The sequence below is a fragment of the Mus caroli genome, unplaced genomic scaffold (assembly GCF_978045245.1).
Source record: "Mus caroli unplaced genomic scaffold, Mus_caroli_1 scaffold_19, whole genome shotgun sequence".
NCBI classification, from domain to species: domain Eukaryota; kingdom Metazoa; phylum Chordata; class Mammalia; order Rodentia; family Muridae; genus Mus; species Mus caroli.
In genome coordinates, this window is record NW_028227274.1 from 40,903,936 (window position 1) to 40,929,095 (window position 25,160).

Sequence of the window (25,160 nt, forward strand, 5' to 3'; positions counted from 1 at the left end):
TCTGATGTGATTGGCTTCCAAGAACACCAAAGCACAGAACATTCTAGTGATGGCAGTAACAACATGTGAGAAAGTTTCCTTATGGCATTAATGATAGCACAAAATGGCAAGCTAGACAGGTAACAGTTACCTCTGCCCTAACAGTCTACCCACAATTGATTGAATTTGTGATCACCTAGGAGACTAGATTGGTGAGGCATACTTCTGGGTGTGTCTAGGGATTAACTGAGGCTGGGCCAAATTGTTCCAGACAAATAAATCAATCAACAGAAAGCCATGGGCTCAGCACTTTTGAGGCAGAGGCAGGCAGATATCTGAGTTCAAGGCTGTTCTGGTATGTAGATCTAGTTCCAGGACAGCTAGAGCCACACAGAGAAACCCTGTCTCAGAAAAACAAACCAACCAAACAGATGAACCATTCTCATTGAATGAATTCGGGACATATTTTCTGCCAGGCTCCAGTGAGAGTCCTCCCTTACAAGGCACATAAAAGTTAAAGTTTATAATTAAACATCTTCTGCCCTGTATAAACCATCTTCTGGTCACATGTGTTACCCAGATGAAGCCAGTTTATCAAGGTCAAGGTCACTCTTAACACACTGCTCCCATGAGTACATCATAACAATAATGATGTCACTCTTCTGGTCACAACACAGCTGTGGCATATTCCAATGAGGAAATGACCCTTGCTTTGTTTTTGCTTGGAACATAGTAAATACAGAGTAAATATGTTTTTAAATTTTGTTTATTTTAATTCAAATATGATTACATTACTTCTTCCTTCCAAACCCTCCCATATACCCATCCCTCAATCCCTCTCAAAAGCATGACCTGTTAGCCTGGTTTTTTAAAATTATAACTGTTACATATATGTAACAGCAAAAACATATAAGCAACCTGTGGAGTCTTTTTGGAGGGGCTTGTATGCACATAATTTCAGTGATAACTAATTTGTATTAGATAACTAGTCACTGACTCATCCTGGGAAAGGCTAATTCTCATTTGTTTTCAATAGTGATTTGTGGCCTGTAATTCTTTGCCTAGGGGTGAGGCCCCATGAGATTTTGTTCTTCTAGATTATCATATTAATTAGGGTTCTTGCCTGGGTTCTGCTTTGATAGCTATAAGGTGGTGTTAACATGGGTGAAGTTTCCCAGTTGTTTCTGGGAGACACAGGCTCACAGCTGACTTCCTAGTCCTGTGGTTCTTACAAGCTTTCTGATTCCTCTAATGGTCCTTGAGGGTTAGAGGAGCTCTGTTGTAGGTGTATCCACTGAGGCAGAACCTCTCTGTGTTTGACCCAGTTTAATTTTCCATGATTGTCTCTGTCCACTGCAAAGGGAAGCTTCTATAATGAGGAGTGGGAGATACATTTCTCAGTGGGTTTAAGGACATTTCTCAGTGTGTCATTTAAGAAAGGTCAGCCTAGCTTGGCAACTTGAAAATTGCCCTTGTTTGTACCCAAAGGATATTTAATTTTGCTTTTTTTGCAGAAGCAGAGCAGGAAAACTCTGAGCGGAGCAGCTGCCTTCATTTAGATGACATGATATAATCTTCAGCTCAAGATTAATCTAATAAATACACACTAGAAACACATCCAAATGGGAAAATGCCCCAATTCTTCTTCCTTATGGAGAACAGATCTTTCCAAAATCAGAAAGAAGTGGAATGAAGTGGAAGCCATGGAGCATCTGCACTGAGGAGCCACAGAGGGGACAATTCTCCAACCAAGCAATGACACTACAGGCCCTATAGTATCTACAGGCCTGAAATACAAGGAGGAGGTTGGATTCCATGGCAACAGAGGAAGAGCTGGGGTCACTGGCTGCAGGGATGAACACATGGAAAGAGGGGAGGGTTTACAGTTCTATCACCCATGGGTTCATCAGGCAAACAGGGTGATTTACCTCGATGTCAAAAGATTTGATTAAATTAGGGGGTGGGAGAGACATGGAATGAAAGCATATCACTGCACTAATTGGCTTTCTTGGTCATAAGGCAGAGGGATTTGCATACTTAGCTCAACTCCTCCACTCTCAAGATACTGCCGAGTTTTCATCTTAACCATTCTGACTGGTGTGAGGTGGAATCTCAGGGTTGTTTTGATGTGCATTTCCCTGATGATTAAGGATTTTGAACATTTTTCAGGTGCTTCTCAGCCATTCGGTATTCCTCAGGTGAGAATTCTTTGTTTAGCTCTGAGCACCATTTTTATTGGGGTTATTTGATTTTCTGGAGTCAAACTTCTTGAGTTCTTTATATATATTGGATATTAGTCCCTTATCTGATTTAGGATAGGTAAAGATCCTTTCCCAATCTGTTGGTGATCTTTTTGTCTTATTGACGGTGTCTTTTGCCTTGCAGAAGCTTTGCAATTTTGTGAGGTCCCATTTGTAGATTCTGGATCTTACAGCACAAGCCTTTGCTGTTCTACTCAGGAATTTTTCCACTGAACCCATATCTTTGAGGGTTTTCTCTATGTTCTCCTCAGTAAGTTTCAGTGTTTCTGGTTTTATGTGGAGTTCCTTAATCCACTTAGATTTGTCCTTAGTAAAAGAAGATAGGAATGGATCAATTTGCATTCTTCTACATGATAAGGGCCAGTTGTGCCAGCACCATTTGTTGAAGATGCTGTCTTTTTTCCACTGGATGGTTTTTGCTCCCTTGTCAAAGATCAAGTGACCATAGGTGTGTGGGTTCATTTCTGGGTCTTCAATTCTATTCCATTGGTCTACTTGTCTGTCACTATACCAGTACCATGCAGTTTTTATCACAATTGCTCTATAGTACAGCTTTAGGTCAGGCATGGTGATTCCACCAGAGGTTCTTTTATCCTTGAGAAGAGTTTTTGCTATCCTAGGATTTTTGTTATTCCAGACCAATATGCTTATTGCCCTTTCTAATTCATTTAAGAATTGAATTGGAGTTTTGTTGGGGATTGCATTGAATCTGTAGATTGCTTTTGGCAAGATAGCCATTTTTACTATATTGACCCTGCGAATCCATGAGTATGGGAGTTATTTCCATCTTCTGAGATCTTCTTTAATTTCTTTCTTCAGAGACTTGAAGTTCTTATCATACAGATCTTTCACTTCCTTAGTTAGAGTCATGCCAAGGTATTTTATTTTATTTGTGACTATTGAGAAGGGTGTTGTTTCCCTCATTTCTTCCTCAGCCTCTTTATTCTTTGTGTACAGCAAGGCCATTGACTAGTTTGAGTTAATTTTATATCCAGCTACTTCACTGAAGCTGTTTATCAGGCTTAAGAGTTCTCTGGTGGAATTTTTAGGGTCACTTATATATACTATCCTATCATCTGCAAAAAGTGATGTTTTGACTTCCTCCTTTCCAATTTGTATCCCCTTGATCTCCTCTTGTAGCCGAATTGCTCTGGTTAGGACTTCAAGTACAATGTTGAATAGGTAGGGAGAAAGTGGATAGCCTTGTCTAGTCCCTGAATTTAGTGGGATTGCTTCCAGCTTCTCACCATTTACTTTGCTGTTGGCTATTGGTTTGCTGTACATTGCTTTTATTTCTTTATTTAATTTAAATGGGCATGATGATGACATTTTAAAAGTTTGGAGGTTAGCCAGGTAGAGTGGCATACACATTTAATCCTAGCACATGGGAGACATCAGCAGGCAGATCTATCTCTGTGAGTTCAAGGGCAGTCTAAACTAGGTAGTGAAAAATGGAAGAGGTCAAACTGTTTTTTTCTAATATAGCCTGGTTCCTTAGACTGTCCATTCCTCTCCTTGTTTGCTTTTGTTTTCATGATTTGCTCTACCTTTTTCTGCAGTTGTTGTTTCTAGTGTTTGTTGTTCTTTTTCAAACAGACTGGGGAGGCTTTTTTTTGCAGTTGTTGTTTCTGGTGTTTGTTGTTCTTTTTCACACAGACTGGGGAGGTTCAAGTGTTTATTCCACGTCTTTTTTTTTTCGTTCTAAGTCAGGGTGTCCCTATGCAGCTATGTCTGGCCTGGAACTAACAACTTGTTTTTCTTTCATAATACTAAGAAATTCATTGTTGAAAGGGGTAGGTTACTCCTGGACTAGGATGGCACTCCAGGGCTTCCCCAGAAATGTTAGGCAAAGGTGTTTTGGGCACTCACAAGTGTACATTTGAGAATTTGTAGTCTCTGATTTCTCCTATACTTGGATCTTCTAGTCTTAAACCAACGGTGCACTTCAGATTCTCCCAGATAGAGTTGCCTTGCAAGGCCCTTCACATCAGGGTACTGAATTACTTGAAAAACACTCTCCAATTTGCTCAGCTGCCAGGGGGTGAGACCTCTGCGGATCCGTGGTCGAGTGCGCCTAGGCTGAGGCTGTGGCTGAGGCTGTGGCTGTGGCTGAGGGTGTGGCTGTGGCTGTGGTTGTGGCTGTGGCTGTTGCTGTGGCTGGAGAACTCCGGCACCTAAGGTCTCCCATCCCTCCAATTGTAGCTGACTCAGACTTTGATAGCTCCCTTGGATTGAGAAGTCAACATCACCCACAAGGTAGAAATTCAAGCTGTCTATGAGGTTCATATCACCTGGTTGGTCCAGGATGCCCTGATACTTGGGGTTGTCTAGGAAGTCTTGAGCACATTCATGTAAAACGCTGTTCTCTTCTGCATCTCTTACCTCTTGATCATCCTCAAGTTCCTCCTGAATCACAGGGACCTCCAAGCTGTCCATGAGGTTCATATCTCCTTGTTCGTTCAGGATATCCTGATTCTCGGGGTTGTCCACGAAGTCTAGAGCACTTTCATGGAAAACGCTGTTCCCTTCTGCATCATTTACCTCTTGTTTATCCTCAATTTCCACCTGAATCCCAGGGTCCTCCAAGCTGACCATGAGGTTCATATCACCTGGTTGGTTCAGGATGCCCTGGTATTCGCGTTTGTCCATGAAGTCTCCAGCATATTCATGGAAAATGCTGTTCTCTTCTACATCTCTTACTGCTTGCTCATCTTCAATTTCCACCTGAATGGCAGTGTCCTCCAAGCTGTGCATGAGGTAAATATCACCTGCATGGTTAGGGATGCCCTGATACTCTTGGTTGTCCATGAAGTCTAGAGCACATTCCTGGAAAAAGCTGTTCTCCTTTGAATCTCTTACTGGTTGCTCATCCTCAATTTCCACCTGAATCCCAGGGTCCTCCAAGTTGACCATGATGTTCATATCACCTGGTTGGTTCAGGATGCCTTGGTACTCGGGGTTGTCCACGAACTCTCGAGCATATTCATGGAAAACGCTGTTCTCTTCTACATCTCTTACTTCTTGCTCATCCTCAATTTTCACCTGAATCCCAGGGTCCTCCAAGCTATGCATGAGGTAAATATCACCTGTTTGGTTCGGGATGCCCTGATACTCGGGGTTGTCCATGAAGTCTAGAGCACATTCCTGGAAAACGCTGTTCTCCTTTGAATCTCTTACTGGTTGCTCATCCTCAATTTCCACCTGAATCCCAGGGTCCTCTAGGCTGTCCATGAGGTAAATATCACCTGGTTGGTTCAGGATGCCCTGATACTCTGGTTTGTCCATGAACTCTTGAGCACATTCCTGGAAAAAGCTGTTCTCTACTGAATCTCTTACTGGTTGCTCATCCTCAATTTCCACCTGAATCCCAGGGTCCTCCAAGTTGACCATGATGTTCATATCACCTGGTTGGTTCAGGATGCCTTGGTACTCGGGGTTGTCCACAAACTCTCGAGCATATTCATGGAAAACGCTGTTCTCTTCTACATCTCTTACTTCTTGCTCATCCTCAATTTTCACCTGAATCACAGGGTCCTCCAAGCTATGCATGAGGTAAATATCACCTGTTTGGTTCGGGATGCCCTGATACTCGGGGTTGTCCATGAAGTCTAGAGCACATTCCTGGAAAACGCTGTTCTCCTTTGAATCTCTTACTGGTTGCTCATCCTCAATTTCCACCTGAATCCCAGGGTCCTCCAAGCTGTCCATGAGGTAAATATCACCTGGTTGGTTCAGGATGCCCTGATACTCCGGTTTGTCCATGAACTCTTGAGCACATTCCTGGAAAAAGCTGTTCTCTACTGAATCTCTTACTGGTTGCTCATCCTCAATTTCCACCTGAATCCCAGGGTCCTCCAAGTTGACCATGATGTTCATATCACCTGGTTGGTTCAGGATGCCTTGGTACTCGGGGTTGTCCACAAACTCTCGAGCATATTCATGGAAAACGCTGTTCTCTTCTACATCTCTTACTTCTTGCTCATCCTCAATTTTCACCTGAATCCCAGGGTCCTCCAAGCTATGCATGAGGTAAATATCACCTGTTTGGTTCGGGATGCCCTGATACTCGGGGTTGTCCATGAAGTCTAGAGCACATTCCTGGAAAATGTTGTTCTCCTTTGAATCTCTTACTGGTTGCTCATCCTCAATTTCCACCTGAATCCCAGGATCCTCCAAGTTGACCATGATGTTCATATCACCTGGTTGGTTCAGGATGCCTTGGTACTCAGAGTTGTCCATGAACTCTCGAGCATATTCATGGAAAACGCTGTTCTCTTCTACATCTCTTACTTCTTGCTCATCCTCAAGTTTCACCTGAATCCCAGGGTCCTCCAAGCTGTGCATGAGGTAAATATCACCTGCATGGTTAGGGATGCCCTGATACTCTTGGTTGTCCATGAAGTCTAGAGCACATTCCTGGAAAACGCTGTTCTCCTTTGAATCTCTTACTGGTTGCTCATCCTCAATTTCCACCTGAATCCTAGGGTTCTCCAAGCTGTCCATGAGGTAAATATCACCTGGTTGGTGCAGGATGCCCTGATACTCCGGTTTGTCCATGAAGTCTTGAGCACATTCCTGGAAAAAGCTGTTCTCTACTGAATCTCTTACTGGTTGCTCATCCTCAATTTCCACCTGAATCCCAGGGTCCTCCAAGTTGACCATGATGTTCATATCACCTGGTTGGTTCAGGATGCCTTGGTACTCAGGGTTGTCCAAGAACTCTCGAGCATATTCATGGAAAATGCTGTTCTCTTCTACATCTCTTACTTCTTGCTCATCCTCAATTTCCATCTGAATCCCAGGGTCCTCCAAGCTGTCCATGAGGTAAATATCACCTGGTTGGTTCAGGATGCCCTGATACTCCGGTTTGTCCATGACGTCTTGAGCACATTCCTGGAAAAAGCTGTTCTCTTCTGCATCTCTTACCTCTTTATCATCTTCAATTTCCACCTGAATCCCACGGTCTTCCAAGCTGTCCATGAGGTTATTATCACCTGTTTGGTTCAGTATGCCCTGATACTCGGAGTTGTCCATGAAGTCTAGAGCACATTCCTGGAATATGCAGTTCTTTTCTGCATCACTTACCTCTTGATAATGTTCAATTTCCACCTGAATCACAGGGTCTTCCAAGCTGTCCATGAGGTAAATATCACCTGGTTGGTTCCGGATGCCCTGATATTCCGGGTTGTCCACAAAGTCTCCAGCACATTCATCGAAAAAGCTGTTCTCTTCTGCATCTCTTACCTCTTGATCATCTTCAATTTCTACCTCAATCACAGGGTCCTCCATGTTGTAGAAATTTGACTTATAGTTATGGCTTGTGTGTTCCATTCCTTGAACTCTGTAGAAGTAGGCTTGAGCTCACGAAATAGGAGGTGGTTAGCTTAGTCCAACAGTCAGTGTCTGTCTTACTCCAAAGAGGCTGGCAATCCCAGAGTTATTCAGTGCACAAATCTGGACAGGTTCAATCTGGCGCCGAAGGCTGAAAGGAATCCAGTTGTGCTATGTTGTGCAGTCTTCCAACTTTGTGGAACTCGCAAAGATCTTGGTCTTACTTTCCTGTGTAGGAGCTCCGACCAGCAAGACAAGGTAACTTGCCAGCAAGACTGAGGGCAAGTGGCCAAAAAGAGAAATTCCCCTTCTAGAGCAGCCTTTTATCTGGGTTGTGCCTAAAGGCTCCGCCCACATTTAGGGAGGGTCTCATGTCAGGTGGTGAGTGCAGAAAAGTAGCACACACCTTTAATCCCTGCATTCAGAAGGTATGGGGCAAGAGGATCTCTTGAGTTCCATGGGGACCAGCATAGTGTATATAGAAAGTTCCAGACCAGCCAGAGCTAGTTAGTAAGATGCTGTCTCAGAAGGGGGATGGGTATGCAGTGAGGAGAAGATTAAGAGGTAAGGGTGGAGGCAAAGGGATTGGGAGGAGGGAGGTTCCAAAACAGAGAGGGAGGGGGTGGGACTGTGCATGGATTTGCTCAGGAATTTGTTTTTGTTGATTTCAGATGCAATTAAAAGGACAACCAAGACCACAGCCACTCTCTTCTTTCTAATCCAATCAAACGTTTCTAGATGTAAACTCTTTTAGGGACAGAAGACTTACTTAACAGGTCACTTTTAGACATTCCTGTCTTCACTTCATAACTAAATAAATATCTAAGTTGAAGTTGCTGCCTCAAAATTAAAAACAAGTGCAAAATACCGTAGATAAACTATAAACATAAGCTATACATGTAGTAACAGGATTTATGATGACATTAATCTGAAGATTCCTTTTCTTTGTTTGGATGTGTTTTAGTTTTCTGAAACAGGGTCTTACTATATAGCTTTAGTTGTCTTGGAACTCACAGTACCTACCTTTCTTCTGCCTCCTTAGTGATGGGATTAAAGGTATACACTACTACCTGACATTGAAAATTAAGACTTGTTTTTGTGTTTTGTTTTGATTTTGAGACAGTCCTTTTCTGTGTAGTCCTGGATGTTCTTAAACTGGATTTTTAGGCCAGACTAGCCTCAAACTCAGAGAACCTACTGCATCTGCCCCCAGAGGGCTGGGATTTGTGATTAAAGGCATTTGTCACCACTGCCTGGCTGAAGATCAATTCTTCAAGAACTGAGGCATAGTGCTTTGAGCAAAGAATAAAAAGCTTGCTATCACATCTAATTACCTTGAACATTTGATGATCCCCCTGTCTCTGCAGCCACAATGTTGGAATTAAATTCTGAGCCCAGAGCTGTAAGCTTTTTTGAGTATGGATTATGTCTTTAGCAATGTGTTTATGTTAACAGAGTCATGAACACATGGGGGTATTCAAGTCATGCCAAAGAGAGGATATGGATGGTATGTAGACCCATGCTCACACAGAATGCTCACTCCATGCAGTTACCTGGGCAATGATATCTCCATTCTCGGCATGAACTTGAGCAATGGCCCCCAGCTCCCAGGCAGGTGAAGATCTCATAGAGCTAAAACACACAGGAACAGCATCATAGGCTCCTTTAGCAGCTTGACATAAAAGGCAGTTTCTAAAGCCAGGACTAAAACTGTCTTAAAACAGAGAGGAATGTAGTCCAAAAGACATTTTAGGAGGCTTTGTCTCTATAAAAAATTTGTCAGGAATTACATACAGACCAGACCAATATCTTAGAAGCATTCTCTCAGTCATCCAGATCTAATGGTGTAATTTTCCATTGATCTTAGACATGGTACCAGAATTCTTTTCAATAAGTGCTCCAACAGCTCTCAAGAGCCTGGTCAAAGCCAAAGCATGTATTCAAACTCTTACCCTGAGCCTTTCAAGACAAAATTACCCTTACTCTCCACCAAGAATTCAAGAGTTCTAATTGCTTGCATTTCCCACGATTGTTTCAGATCTATCAAACCTCATGTACATCCATGATTTTGCAGGAAAGGCAAAGTGGTACAACTATGACAGCCAAGTGGGTACAACTGGAAGGAAGCTCACCTGATTCTATAAGGCAAAGACACCCACCTTTTCACCAGGTTTGTAAGAGTTTTTGAGACAACAGCTTTCCCTTATTCAAGCATCCCTCTGCATTGATATAGGCACCCAACCCATAAACTTCTTTAAAATGAAGTATTACTACAAAGTCTTCAACATACAACCTGGCACAGTGACCTCCCACAGGTAACCACAGAGACTCATGTCCCAATGGCCAGGGTCATTAGCAACAATAGGAAATCCACTCAGACCATCCAAACCACACAGCCAAATGGGTTGTTACATCTGTGTTGGACACTTGATATAAATCCTTGTAGGCCATGTAAACCATGAAGGAGTTAATGTCTGCCAGACAAGAACACAAAAATGTCAGGAAGAAGACAATATTAATTATAACTACCACCTTCTCATGTTTATCACACACACACACACACACACACACACACACACACACACACACACACACTTGTGCCCTGAGCACATGACCTAAGTGCCTGTCCACAAGAAGTGAAGACATTTAGAATGTTTTTATCTTATCATGCCCTTTCATGTTCTGTAAAATCCATAGTTTGTAAGTGGTGTCTTGATAGAATGGTGTCTCCCATTAGCATCTTTTGCTAACCCCAACTCCCAGGTTGCAGAGTTTAGAAGATCAATAATTGATATTGTTTGAGTTAGCAGATACCAAGAAGTTGCACTAACATACCAACTGCGCATAGACACCAGAGGTCCTAGAACATGAATGTACCAACACATTGCAATCACCTGGGAGTACTTACCTTCTGGGCTTCTGTTTCCCTTGCTTGTAAATTGGGAAATAACTCCCCCCTCATAAAGAAGTAATTCACCATTAAAGGAGCTAATGCTTTAAAAGCTTTTGTCCCTGTGAGGCAAGCATATGTTCTCCATGGGATGCGAGTATTTCACTATTTGGTGACTGACTATTATATAGTAAGCTGCAGGCTGCTGTGCCTAAGAGGAGCAAGAAGACAATAAAATTAACCTTAAAACTACTTCTGGGGTAGGTCTGGAGATGGGACAAGCTTCTAATTCTATTATTCGGTAGGCAGATTGCTATGCATTTTCCTTGCTATCCCTTGGTACATCCCATAAGTTTTGCCAGTAAGCTGGGCTACATAAAAAGTATCTGGCCACCCAGTAAGGCTTTGTATCAGAATAAAATAAAAGCCAAATCTCTGAAAGGCCTATATCCTCCTTAAAATCTTTTTCTAAGTGATATATGGCATGTACTTACATGATACATTATTTTCTGTCCTGGAACCTATACTTTTTAGTACAAACATACATAGCACATGGACACATGCATTCACACATACATAGGACATATGCACATTTTTTCTGGTATACTATTTCCCCTTCATTCTCTACAATTTGTTTAAAGAATAAACCAGGTGGTAGTGGCACATGACTTTAATCCCACCACTCAGAAGGCAATGGCTGGCAATAATCTGTGAGTCCAAGGTCAGGGTGGTCTACAGAGCAAGATCCAGGACAGTCAAAGCTCCAGAGAAACCCTATCTCATAAAGAAAAAATCTAGTGTTTCATCTAAAAATACCATGACTTTTATAATAAAAGGGTGTAGGGTGGTTGGAGAGGAATGCCTCCCATAGGCTGGATTATTTGAATGCTCACTAGGGAGTGGAAATACTTCACTGGGATTCAGGTTCAGCCTTGTTGGATTTAGTATGTATGGCCTTTAGAAGGAAATTTGTCAATGGGGGTGAGGTTTGGAATTTCAAATACAAGATGCAGTGTCTTTCTCTCTTCCTACTACCTACTGATCCAATCACCTAACTATCAGCCACCTGTCCAGCCCCATGTCTATCAGTGTGGTGCCATACTTTCCAGCATGCTGAAAAGGAAGCAGACCTCTGAAACTGTAAGCTTGCCTCAAGGAAATGTTTCATTTTTATGAGTTGCTGTGCTTATGGTGTGTTCACAGCAAAGGAATATTGACTAAGACACTCAGTTTGAAGAATTACTCTTTCACACAGTGCTATCTAAATTTCAAATGTAGACACAAAATATAGATATAAAACCTGGCTTCAGTGAGTTGACAGAATGGACAGATCACAATTTGTGCCTTGAATCTGTGCCTTGTGTTTTCATACCTAAGTCATCAGCATTATAGGAAAAGGTCTATTTTATTTTCAACCATAATTAAGAAGTAGGTGGGATGGTGGAACAGAAAATCATTTTGAGGAAAGGAAAATAATTTTGGTTTAACCATGAGGGTCAGCTTAGCCCACAATCTCTCCAGCCAAAAAGTGGATTATAGTTCAAGAATGTCTTTACTCAGCGTGAGTCTGCTCAGGGCAGTTTTCCACAATATTCCCATTTCCAAAAGTCTCCAAGTCATCCTTGGACTGACCCAAGTTCTGTGTTTTCCTTAAAGCCACTGAATATTCTACACCAGTTATGATGCTTTGTTATATGGGCAACAGAGAAGGAGGGTGGGGCTAATTGCTTGTTTGTGCTCTCAAGGACTGGTCAGGACTTACAGGGATAAGCCAGGGATAGAAAGGAAAAGGCATCCTCTGAGATAGCATCCTATCCCCTCCATCACAGACCCATGATGTTTCCCTGATGTTTTTGCACAATGGCCAGACAGGTCTTGTGCTTTGAAGCATCCTATCTGCTGTCTTTCCTTCAACTGCTTTCTTTTGCACTGGACCATCAGCAGAGGCTGTTGCCTATCCACCCCTGATATCCTTGATCACCTTAGAAAGCTGAGCCCATGGCACACATTTCCATAAGTATGTGTGTTCCTGTGGGTGTACCTTGTCTAATGATCAGAACATAAGAGACCAGAAGAATTTAAGATGATAATGGAACCAAACTCATCAATGCAATGAGAGGCACCCCTGCCAAATACACACACACACACTACATTTTTTTATTACTAACTGTAGAATCAATCTATCCTTGTCCTGCCATGTCTTAGACTTTCGTAAGATTATGCCATTCTTATATAATAATAAAATTTTGGTCTCATAAAACTGAGTTTAGAAACCTTTGTTCCCAAATTGTTAGGCATATGAACTCTCCCTGGATTATCTCCACTGGTTTTGCCAGCAAGCTTTGGCAGTGTTTCATTGTGCCAATGAACTAGCTTCATCTTGCACATGAAGGAAGTGAAGGTTAGAGAATGAATGAGCCAGTTTAGCATCCAAATCCTTCTGACATCAGACCTGTAGCACAGGGTTACATTATAAAACCTTTTAATTGACTACTGGGAATAACAAACACTACTCCTTCCTCCAATTTAGTTCATCCATCATCCATTACTTAAACATCTAGAAAAGGGCAGTCATATGATAAATGTGTACACACACATTAACTGTCCTCTGATTAATGTATTGTGGAAGTTCTGTCCTTGTGCATATAATATCCACTCTGGCTGTAAGTGACTTAGAGTTTCTCTAGAGCACAGGAAAGCCACATAGAGAAATTGCTGTTTATAATGGCTGCCCTTCAGTGGACAGATAAAACAACATCACTAGCTTGGTTTTTATAAAAACAAACAAACAAACAAACAAACAAAACCACCACCACGACCAATATCACCATCACCACCACCAACCCCAACACCACACACACACACACACAGAGACACACACACAGACACACATTTTATTTTTTAATTTTTGGAGTAGGGTAGAAAGTAACAAGTTTCCAATTGAGATTTTCATATGTATTTCATTTTGGCTTTTAATTCTTTTTCTTTTTCCTTTTTCCTAATCAAACTAAAGTTATATGCCACATGGCCTTGGTAGGAGCAGAATGACATGGTTTCTGCCCCTGGGACAGGACCAACAGTCATGGGCCTCTACAAGTGTCGATATGTGCTGTGAACTCAAGGTTTGTTTGTATAATAATGTACATATTTTACATTCTTCTTTCAAGGAATGCCCTTTAAGGAATGTTAACATTAATGACTCCAAGATAATCAGATCCTGCATGAGTCTGGGAGGCAAGGGTAGCTAATGTCTTAGCAAAAGGGTCAACACTGGCTGGGACCTTCAGGACAGCCCTTAAGGCTGTGGAAAAGAACTCTAGAAGCATAGGTCCAAAAAGATCTGATTTCTCAAAAAACAAGGATGTATTATAAATTATATGAGGGGCTTCACGAATCTAAAGGAACAAAAAGCAGCTGTACTGTGAGCCTACTTGTCAAAAACATACTAAGCACGGAGATGAAGAGATTTAGGGAGTGGTGATCCTAGGAGATCCAACCCAGATAAGTTTTCTGTTAACGCTTACAAAGACCAGCTCAGCCTGAAGAAGAGAGAGAGACACTCAATGGCAATTCCTCATTGAATCAGCTGACATTCCTTTTCATATGAATATGACTTTCTGGGTTAGCTTGCATAGAAGAATACTTGAAAAACAAATATGCCTCAAATGGTTTACAGATGTCTAGTGGCAGCATAATGCAAACCAGTCACACCATGGTGACTGTGGTTCAGTTGACTTGAGGAACTGGTATGCTCCAGAGGGCTTTGGGGTACAGGTAAAGCCCTTTAGGCACCCAGATACTGCACACTGGAGAATATGTTCAGCACCTGTTGCTATGCTTTCTGAGCAGCATCATTTGAGATATCATCTGGACTTGGGGGCTTTGAACTGAAAAAGCATAGGCTTTTCTGATACTCACTCCCCCTTCATACCTTTGCTGACCACTTCAGCAGCCCCATGACCTTAGCCCTGGCCCCTTTGATCCTGCTCCTTCCAGCACCAAAGGGTTTTCTGCACTTCAACAACATGACTATCTTTAGAAGGTTACATCACATTTCAAATTTACTCAAAAGTGCTTCTGGAGCTGGAGAGATTTACAGCTAAGTGGCCTTCTTACTAAAAGGGAGAAGGGACTGGGACAGGTTGAGGTGGTGGGGGTGGAACAAGGTTGAAAAACAATCCAAGGAACAAAAATAGGCTTTGCTGTGAAATCCCCTGGCTGTGTCTAAAGGAATCTGTTTAGCCAGCCTATCCCTCCAGAGACCAGCATTTCCAGTTTCACAAACAGTGTTGACCACTGTGGCCAGCTAACACTACATAAGTGATTTTTCAGTCCTTCAAACATGATCAGCCCATGAGTGACCTCTAACTTTTAGATTCTTTACCCATGCAATGCCAGTACCTTGAGTGGGAGGACCATGAATAATATCTGAGATAACACCTGGAGTTAGCACTGTCAGGAATACATCTCTCTTACAAAGTCCCTGGAATCATTAGGGAACATTTTTTTTCCAGGAATGTGGTGTGTAACTGGAATGTTCATCATTAATTTACAGATAGTATCAACTGGAAGCATCTCCTAAGCTGGCCACATTCTACTTCTCCATCTGTATGCACCTGATACAAGTGTATCATTTGGCTTACAAAAATGTATAGCTCCATTGCAATAGGAAACTTTCCCTATACCCATGTTACATTTTAATTCTTGAAAGCTGTAGAAGAGATAAGGGAAGAACTAAAAGTTTATGTTCTCCTTCTTTAGTGGAATTTGCCATACAGGATTAGCTTAATTGACAAAGGGGGCGGGTAGGGGTGGGGGGTTGAGATCATGCAAGGTGGCAGTTCAGAACAAAGCTGCTTTCAGATAGGTGGGCAATTAATTCCAAGCTCTGAGCCCTGTGCCAGCAGCAGTTGCTGACATAAGAGACAAGAATCAATAGGCATATTGAGACTGAAAAGTCCTCCTTCCCACATTGTCAGTGTTTTAAAAGACTCATTGCAATATGAAAAAAAGTGCATAGAATTTCTCTAGAATTTGGCATGATCAGCAAAGACTGAGACACACAGAACACCTACTGCAGCCTGAGTGTAAAGCAACCGAAAGTCAGAGATGAACATCTTTGTTCTACCTTCTAGCCAGAAGAGGTATCTGTGAGAAGTCTCCCAACAATGATAGATTGAATCATAGATTCTATCACATTCTTCCAGCCTCACTTGTGCCTAAACTATGTGTGGATATAGCTCAGGCAGGGCCAAACAGAAACATTCCAACTGTAAAGTGAGTGACACCCTAGGACTGTGACAACAAGTCTCCCAGAAAACACTGTTGAAAACAACACTCACTGCCATCTTGATTTTTTGCTGCATGCCCTTCCGTCCAACACCCAACAAAACTCACCTCTTCCAGTCTGCTCAAAAAGTGGCCTTCTGGGCCAGTTATCCCCATTTCCAGCATCCGTGCCTGCTTCTAAAATAAGAGAAACAAAGTGGAGAAATTTCTTAGATGACTTCGGCGAACATTTGGGAAAATAATATCTGTATGCTCTGGGCTAAAATGCATTCAAGGGGGAAAAGAATAAAATTTATATGTTGGGCAAATATTTATCTCCCCAATTGGAGCAATACAGTCGAATCTTTAAATTTTTCACTGGTTTCTTTTTACTATTATTATTAAAAGGCAGATCATTTGATAAGAGTGTCCATGTTTCATCTACATTACCAGTAAAATGTCACTTCTTCTTCACCTATTTCAGACACTGCTCCCTGGGTAGATTGCCTTGCCTGACTTGCTGGCAGGTTCAATCTTTCCTTTATTTCTATTCAATGAAAGGTTTTGAGCATCTGCTCCATGCTGTGCTCTGATTTAAGTACTTGAATTAAGGCCATGGAGCTTAAGGTTTAGGGCCAGATCCCCCAGCCTCTGGTCACCTGCCTTCTCTATCAAACTCATCTGGGCTCCGTTAGTTCAGGTGCAGACTTCCAACCCTATTCTGGTCTAACCAGATGCTACAGGTTCAAAATTGACAACTCAGATTTTATTATCAGCCTTGCCTCTGGGTTTGTCTATTTTAAATACATGAATAAGATGAATGATTCAGAATTCAAGCACAAATAAAAATAATGCCTCCGGATACTATTACCTGAGTTACTTTGTTGCTAAAATCCTATTTACAGTATAGGTATGACAGAAAAAACTTCTTCTTCTCATGGCTGATTCCTACTATTTTTATCCCAATGAACAAGGTTTATAGAGAAGGAGATGGCTGCTGAACATAGATAGGGGTGGCAGAAGCCCTCGGCTGCTGTTGTCTGCAATGATACCCTGAAATTATTAAGGCTATCTCCTATCTCAGCCTTGTGCCCTGGGAGAGCCTGGAAAAGCAAGAGAGTTGACAGATGAAACAAGCCTGTCTCAGCTGGTAACTACAAAGCATAGAATTAGTATTAAAAGGATTCTTAAGCCTCTTTTTTTGTGTTGTTAGTAATTCAAATTCAGGGGGATGCTGAGGGAAGTTCCTATATGTGGTGATTAACCTTGATGGTCAGTCTGTTGAGATCCAGGTATCACCTCACAAATCACAGAACACTGATCTTGGTCAGATAGGATTAGTTTATTGAACATTGCCCCAAAACTGATTGGTCAGGGCCTCAGGTCAGACTGGGCAACTGTGACCTTGAGTCAATATCCTATAGGACTCTTTAAGCCTGAAATCTAAAAAGATCTGTGTCAAATTATTCCACCAATCAGGATTTAGAGATAGGGAATTTCCTGAGGAACAAGCCTTTATTTTACATTTATCCTGCTTGCTTGGGGTATTCATCTGAAGCTGGGGACTTGACTTGTCTAGCATTCATGTCATAACAGGATGGACCTTATATAAACTTCATGTCTCAACATGCCAACCAGGATGTCTGTTACTCACATACATGTCTCTTTCTGTCAAATGACGTATCAGTTCCCAGAGACATCTTCAGAATTTAAACTATATTTGACCCCTACTCAAAAGTCTTATTCTAAATAGGTTTAGGTGTCTCTCTTATGTTGTGGTCCATCCCAGGGGCAGCTTGTAAAGGCAAATACCATAAAAGTTCATTCACAGGTGCAGGATGTGTGGCTTTGTGGTTGGTTCAGGTCCAAGCTTATTGTGGCTAACACTACAAAGCGGTTCTAACTGACTTCTGATGTGATTGGCTTCCAAGAACACCAAAGCACAGAACATCCTAGTGATGGCAGTAACAACATGTGAGAAAGTTTCCTTATGGCATTAATGATAGCACAAAATGGCAAGCTAGACAGGTAACAGTTACCTCTGCCCTAACAGTCTACCCACAATTGATTGAATTTGTGATCACCTAGGAGACTAGATTGGTTGAGGCATACTTCTGGGTGTGTCTAGGGATTAACTGAGGCTGGGCCAAATTGTTCCAGACAAATAAATCAATCAACAGAAAGCCAAGGGCTCAGCACTTGGGAGGCAGAGGCAGGCAGATATCTGAGTTCAAGGCTGTTCTGGTATGTAGATCTAGTTCCAGGACAGCTAGAGCCACACAGAGAAACCCTGTCTCAGAAAAACAAACCAACCAAACAAATGAACCATTCTCATTGAATGAATTCGGGACATATTTTCTGCCAGGCTCCAGTGAGAGTCCTCCCTTACAAGGCACATAAAAGTTAAAGTTTATAATTAAACATCTTCTGCCCTGTATAAACCATCTTCTGGTCACATGTGTTACCCAGATGAAGCCAGTTAATCAAGGTCAAGCTCACTCTTAACACACTGCTCCCATGAGTACATTATAAAAATAATGATGTCACTCTTCTGGTCACAGCACAGCTGTGGCTTATTCCAATGAGGAAATGACCCTTGCTATGTTTTTGCTTGGAACATAGTAAATACAGAGTAAATATGTTTTTAAATTCTGTTTATTTTAATTCAAATATGATTACATTACTTCTTCCTTCCAACCCCTCCCATATACCCATCTCTCACTCTCTCTCAGACCTGTTAGCCTGATTTTTAAAATTATAACTGTTACATATATGTAACAGCAAAAACATATAAGCAACCTGTGGAGTCTTTTTGGAGGGGCTTGTATGCACATAATTTCAGTGATAACTAATTTGTATTAGATAACTAGTCACTGACTCATCCTGGGAAAGGCTAATTCTCATTTGTTTTCAATAGTGATTTGTGGCCTGTAATTCTTTGCCTAGGGGTGAGGCCCCATGAGATTTTGTTCTTCTAGATTATCATATTAATTAGGGTTCTTGCCTGGGTTCTGCTTTGATAGCTATAAGGTGGTGTTAACATGGGTGAAGTTTCCCAGTTGTTTCTGGGAGACACAGGCTCACAGCTGACTTCCTAGTCCTGTGGTTCTTACAAGCTTTCTGATTCCTCTAATGGTCCTTGAGGGTTAGAGGAGCTCTGTTGTAGGTGTATCCACTGAGGCAGAACCTCTCTGTGTTTGACCCAGTTTAATTTTCCATGATTGTCTCTGTCCACTGCAAAGGGAAGCTTCTATAATGAGGAGTGGGAGATACATTTCTCAGTGGGTTTAAGGACATTTCTCAGTGTGTCATTTAAGAAAGGTCAGCCTAGCTTGGCAACTTGAAAATTGTCCTTGTTTGTACCCAAAGGATATTTCATTTTGCTTTTTTTGCAGAAGCAGAGCAGGAAAACTCTGAGCGGAGCAGCTGCCTTCATTTAGATGACATGATATAATCTTCAGCTCAAGATTAATCTAATAAATACACACTAGAAACACATCCAAATGGGAAAATGCCCCAATTCTTCTTCCTTATGGAGAAGAGATCTTTCCAAAATCAGAAAGAGGTGGAATGAAGTGGAAGCCATGGAGCATCTGCACTGAGGAGCCACAGAGGGGACAATTCTCCAACCAAGCAATGACACTACAGGCCCTATAGTATCTACAGGCCTGAAATACAAGCAGGAGGTTGGATTCCAATGCAACAGAGGAAGAGCTGGGGCCACTGGCCGCAGGGCTGAACACATGGAAAGAGGGGAGGGTTTACAGTTCTATCACCCATGGGTTCATCAGGCAAACAGGGTGATTTACCTCGATGTCAAAAGATTTTTATTAAATTTGGGGGTGGGAGGGACACGGAATGAAAGCATATCACTGCACTAATTAGCTTTCTTGGTCATAAGGCGGAGGGAATTGCATACTTAGCTCAACTCCTCCACTCTCAAGATACTGCCGAGTTTTCATCTTAACCATTCTGATTGGTGTGAGGTGGAATCTCAGGGTTGTTTTGATGTGCATTTCCCTGATGATTAAGGATGTTGAACATTTTTCAGGTGCTTCTCAGCCATTCGGTATTCCTCAGGTGAGAATTCTTTGTTTAGCTCTGAGCACCATTTTTATTGGGGTTATTTGATTTTCTGGAGTCAACCTTCTTGAGTTCTTTATATATATTGGATATTAGTCTCTTATCTGATTTAGGATAGGTAAAGATCCTTTCCCAATCTGTTGGTGATCTTTTTGTCTTATTGACGGTGTCTTTTGCCTTGCAGAAGCTTTGCAATTTTGTGAGGTCCCATTTGTAGATTCTGGATCTTACAGCACAAGCCTTTGCTGTTCTACTCAGGAATTTTTCCACTGAACCCATATCTTTGAGGGTTTTCCCTATGTTCTCCTCAATAAGTTTCAGTGTTTCTGGTTTTATGTGGAGTTCCTTAATCCACTTAGATTTGTTCTTAGTAAAAGAAGATAGGAATGGATCAATTTGCATTCTTCTACATGATAAGGGCCAGTTGTGCCAGCACCATTTGTTGAAGATGCTGTCTTTTTTCCACTGGATGGTTTTTGCTCCCTTGTCAAAGATCAAGTGACCATAGGTGTGTGGGTTCATTTCTGGGTCTTCAATTCTATTCCATTGGTCTACTTGTCTGTCACTATACCAGTACCATGCAGTTTTTATCACAATTGCTCTATAGTACAGCTTTAGGTCAGGCATGGTGATTCCACCAGAGGTTCTTTTATCCTTGAGAAGAGTTTTTGCTATCCTAGGATTTTTGTTATTCCAGACCAATATGCTGATTGCCCTTTCTAATTCATTTAAGAATTGAATTGGAGTTTTGTTGGGGATTGCATTGAATCTGTAGAATGCTTTTGGCAAGATAGCCATTTTTACTATATTGATCCTGCCAATCCATGAGTATGGGAGTTATTTCCATCTTCTGAGATCTTCTTTAATTTCTTTCTTCAGAGACTTGAAGTTCTTATCATACAGATCTTTCACTTCCTTAGTTAGAGTCATGCCAAGGTATTTTATTTTATTTGTGACTATTGAGAAGGGTGTTGTTTCCCTAATTTCTTCCTCAGCCTCTTTATTCTTTGTGTACAGCAAGGCCATTGATTAGTTTGAGTTAATTTTATATCCAGCTACTTCACTGAAGCTGTTTATCAGGCTTAAGAGTTCTCTGGTGGAATTTTTAGGGTCACTTATATATACTATCATATCATCTGCAAAAAGTGATGTTTTGACTTCCTCCTTTCCAATTTGTATCCCCTTGATCTCCTCTTGTAGCCGAATCGCTCTGGTTAGGACTTCAAGTACAATGTTGAATAGGTAGTTTAGTGGGATTGCTTCCAGCTTCTCACCATTTACTTTGATGTTGGCTATTGGTTTGCTGTACATTGCTTTTATTTCTTTATTTAATTTAAATGGGCATGATGATGACATTTTAAAAGTTTGGAGGTTAGCCAGGTAGAGTGGCATACACATTTAATCCTAGCACATGGGAGACATCAGCAGGCAGATCTATCTCTGTGAGTTCAAGGGCAGTCTAAACTAGGTAGTGAAAAATGGAAGAGGTCAAACTGTTTTTTTCTAATATAGCCTGGTTCCTTAGACTGTCCATTCCTCTCCTTGTTTGCTTTTGTTTTCATGATTTGCTCTACCTTTTTCTGCAGTTGTTGTTTCTGGTGTTTGTTGTTCTTTTTCACACAGACTGGGGAGGCTTTTTTTTGCAGTTGTTGTTTCTGGTGTTTGTTGTTCTTTTTCACACAGACTGGGGAGGTTCAAGTGTTTATTCTACGGCTTTTTTTTTTTTCTAAGTCAGGGTGTCCCTATGCAGCTATGTCTGGCCTGGAACTAACAACTTGTTTTTCTTTCATAATACTAAGAAATTCATTGTTGAAAGGGGTAGGCTAATCCTGGACTAGGATGGCACTCCAGGGCTTCCCCAGAAATGTTAGGCAAAGGTGTTTTGGGCACTCACAAGGGTACATTTGAGAATTTGTAGTCTCTGATTTCTCCTATACTTGGATCTTCTAGTCTTAAACCAACGATGCACTTCAGATTCTCCCAGATAGAGTTGCCTTGCAAGGCCCTTCACATCAGGGTACTGAATTACTTGAAAAACACTCTCCAATTTGCTCAGCTGCCAGGGGGTGAGACCTCTGCGGATCCCTGGTCGAGTGCGCCTAGGCTGAGGCTGAGGCTGTGGCTGTGGCTGTGGCTGTGGCTGTGGCTGGAGAACTCCGGCACCTAAGGTCTCCCATCCCTCCAATTGTAGCTGACTCAGACTTTGACAGCTCCCTTGGCTTGAGAAGTCAACATCACCCACAAGGTAGAAATTCAAGCTGTCTATGAGGTTCATATCACCTGGTTGGTCCAGGATGCCCTGATACTTGGGGTTGTCCAGGAAGTCTTGAGCACTTTCATGTAAAACGCTGTTCTCTTCAGCATCTCTTACCTCTTGATCATCCTCAAGTTCCTCCTGAATCACAGGGACCTCCAAGCTGTCCATGAGGTTCATATCTCCTTGTTCGTTCAGGATATCCTGATTCTCGGGGTTGTCCACGAAGTCTAGAGCACTTTCATGGAAAACGCTGTTCCCTTCTGCATCATTTACCTCTTGTTTATCCTCAATTTCCACCTGAATCCCAGGGTCCTCCAAGCTGACCATGAGGTTCATATCACCTGGTTGGTTCAGGATGCCCTGGTATTCGGGGTTGTCCATGAAGTCTCCAGCATATTCATAGAAAATGCTGTTCTCTTCTGAATCTCTTACTGCTTGCTCATCTTCAATTTCCACCTGAATGGCAGCGTCCTCCAAGCTGTGCATGAGGTACATATCACCTGCATGGTTAGGGATGCCCTGATACTCTTGGTTGTCCATGAAGTCTAGAGCACATTCCTGGAAAACGCTGTTCTCCTTTGAATCTCTTACTGGTTGCTCATCCTCAATTTCCACCTGAATCCCAGGGTCCTCTAAGCTGTCCATGAGGTAAATATCACCTGGTTGGTTCAGGATGCCCTGATACTCTGGTTTGTCCATGAAGTCTTGAGCACATTCCTGGAAAAAGCTGTTCTCTACTGAATCTCTTACTGGTTGCTCATCCTCAATTTCCACCTGAATCCCAGGGACCTCCAAGTTGACCATGATGTTCATATCACCTGGTTGGTTCAGGATGCCTTGGTACTCGGGGTTGTCCACGAACTCTCGAGCATATTCATGGAAAACGCTGTTCTCTTCTACATCTCGTACTTCTTGCTCATCCTCAATTTTCACCTGAATCACAGGGTCCTCCAAGCTATGCATGAGGTAAATATCACCTGTTTGGTTCGGGATGCCCTGATACTCGGGGTTGTCCATGAAGTCTAGAGCACATTCCTGGAAAACGCTGTTCTCCTTTGAATCTCTTACTGGTTGCTCATCCTCAATTTCCACCTGAATCCCAGGGTCCTCCAAGCTGTCCATGAGGTAAATATCACCTGGTTGGCTCAGGATGCCCTGATACTCTGGTTTGTCCATGAAGTCTTGAGAACATTCCTGAAAAAAGCTGTTCTCTACTGAATCTCTTACTGGTTGCTCATCCTCAATTTCCACCTGAATCCCAGGGTCCTCCAAGTTGACCATGATGTTCATATCACCTGGTTGGTTCAGAATGCCTTGGTACTCGGGGTTGTCCATGAACTCTTGAGCATATTCATGGAAAACGCTGTTCTCTTCTACATCTCTTACTTCTTGCTCATCCTCAATTTTCACCTGAATCACAGGGTCCTCCAAGCTATGCATGATGTAAATATCACCTGTTTGGTTCGGGATGCCCTGATACTCGGGGTTGTCCATGAAGTCTAGAGCACATTCCTGGAAAATGTTGTTCTCCTTTGAATCTCTTACTGGTTGCTCATCCTCAATTTCCACCTGAATCCCAGGATCCTCCAAGTTGACCATGATGTTCATATCACCTGGTTGGTTCAGGATGCCTTGGTACTCAGAGTTGTCCATGAACTCTCGAGCATATTCATGGAAAACGCTGTTCTCTTCTACATCTCTTACTTCTTGCTCATCCTCAAGTTTCACCTGAATCCCAGGGTCCTCCAAGCTGTGCATGAGGTAAATATCACCTGCATGGTTAGGGATGCCCTGATACTCTTGGTTGTCCATGAAGTCTAGAGCACATTCCTGGAAAACGCTGTTCTCCTTTGAATCTCTTACTGGTTGCTCATCCTCAATTTCCACCTGAATCCTAGGGTTCTCCAAGCTGTCCATGAGGTAAATATCACCTGGTTGGTGCAGGATGCCCTGATACTCCGGTTTGTCCATGAAGTCTTGAGCACATTCCTGGAAAAAGCTGTTCTCTACTGAATCTCTTACTGGTTGCTCATCCTCAATTTCCACCTGAATCCCAGGGTCCTCCAAGTTGACCATGATGTTCATATCACCTGGTTGGTTCAGGATGCCTTGGTACTCAGGGTTGTCCAAGAACTCTCGAGCATATTCATGGAAAATGCTGTTCTCTTCTACATCTCTTACTTCTTGCTCATCCTCAATTTCCATCTGAATCCCAGGGTCCTCCAAGCTGTCCATGAGGTAAATATCACCTGGTTGGTTCAGGATGCCCTGATACTCCGGTTTGTCCATGACGTCTTGAGCACATTCCTGGAAAAAGCTGTTCTCTTCTGCATCTCTTACCTCTTTATCATCTTCAATTTCCACCTGAATCCCACGGTCTTCCAAGCTGTCCATGAGGTTATTATCACCTGTTTGGTTCAGTATGCCCTGATACTCGGAGTTGTCCATGAAGTCTAGAGCACATTCCTGGAATATGCAGTTCTTTTCTGCATCACTTACCTCTTGATAATGTTCAATTTCCACCTGAATCACAGGGTCTTCCAAGCTGTCCATGAGGTAAATATCACCTGGTTGGTTCCGGATGCCCTGATATTCCGGGTTGTCCACAAAGTCTCCAGCACATTCATCGAAAAAGCTGTTCTCTTCTGCATCTCTTACCTCTTGATCATCTTCAATTTCTACCTCAATCACAGGGTCCTCCATGTTGTAGAAATTTGACTTATAGTTATGGCTTGTGTGTTCCATTCCTTGAACTCTGTAGAAGTAGGCTTGAGCTCACGAAATAGGAGGTGGTTAGCTTAGTCCAACAGTCAGTGTCTGTCTTACTCCAAAGAGGCTGGCAATCCCAGAGTTATTCAGTGCACAAATCTGGACAGGTTCAATCTGGCGCCGAAGGCTGAAAGGAATCCAGTTGTGCTATGTTGTGCAGTCTTCCAACTTTGTGGAACTCGCAAAGATCTTGGTCTTACTTTCCTGTGTAGGAGCTCCGACCAGCAAGACAAGGTAACTTGCCAGCAAGACTGAGGGCAAGTGGCCAAAAAGAGAAATTCCCCTTCTAGAGCAGCCTTTTATCTGGGTTGTGCCTAAAGGC

General features: G+C 42.3%; 1 pseudogene; it reads right to left on the reverse strand.

Annotated features, from left to right (window-relative positions):
• LOC147000267 (dihydropyrimidinase-related protein 3-like) overlaps nucleotides 1–19,700 on the reverse strand; it is a 42,557-nt pseudogene extending 22,857 nt beyond the window's left edge.
• Between the last annotated feature and the right edge of the window lie 5,460 nt (nucleotides 19,701–25,160).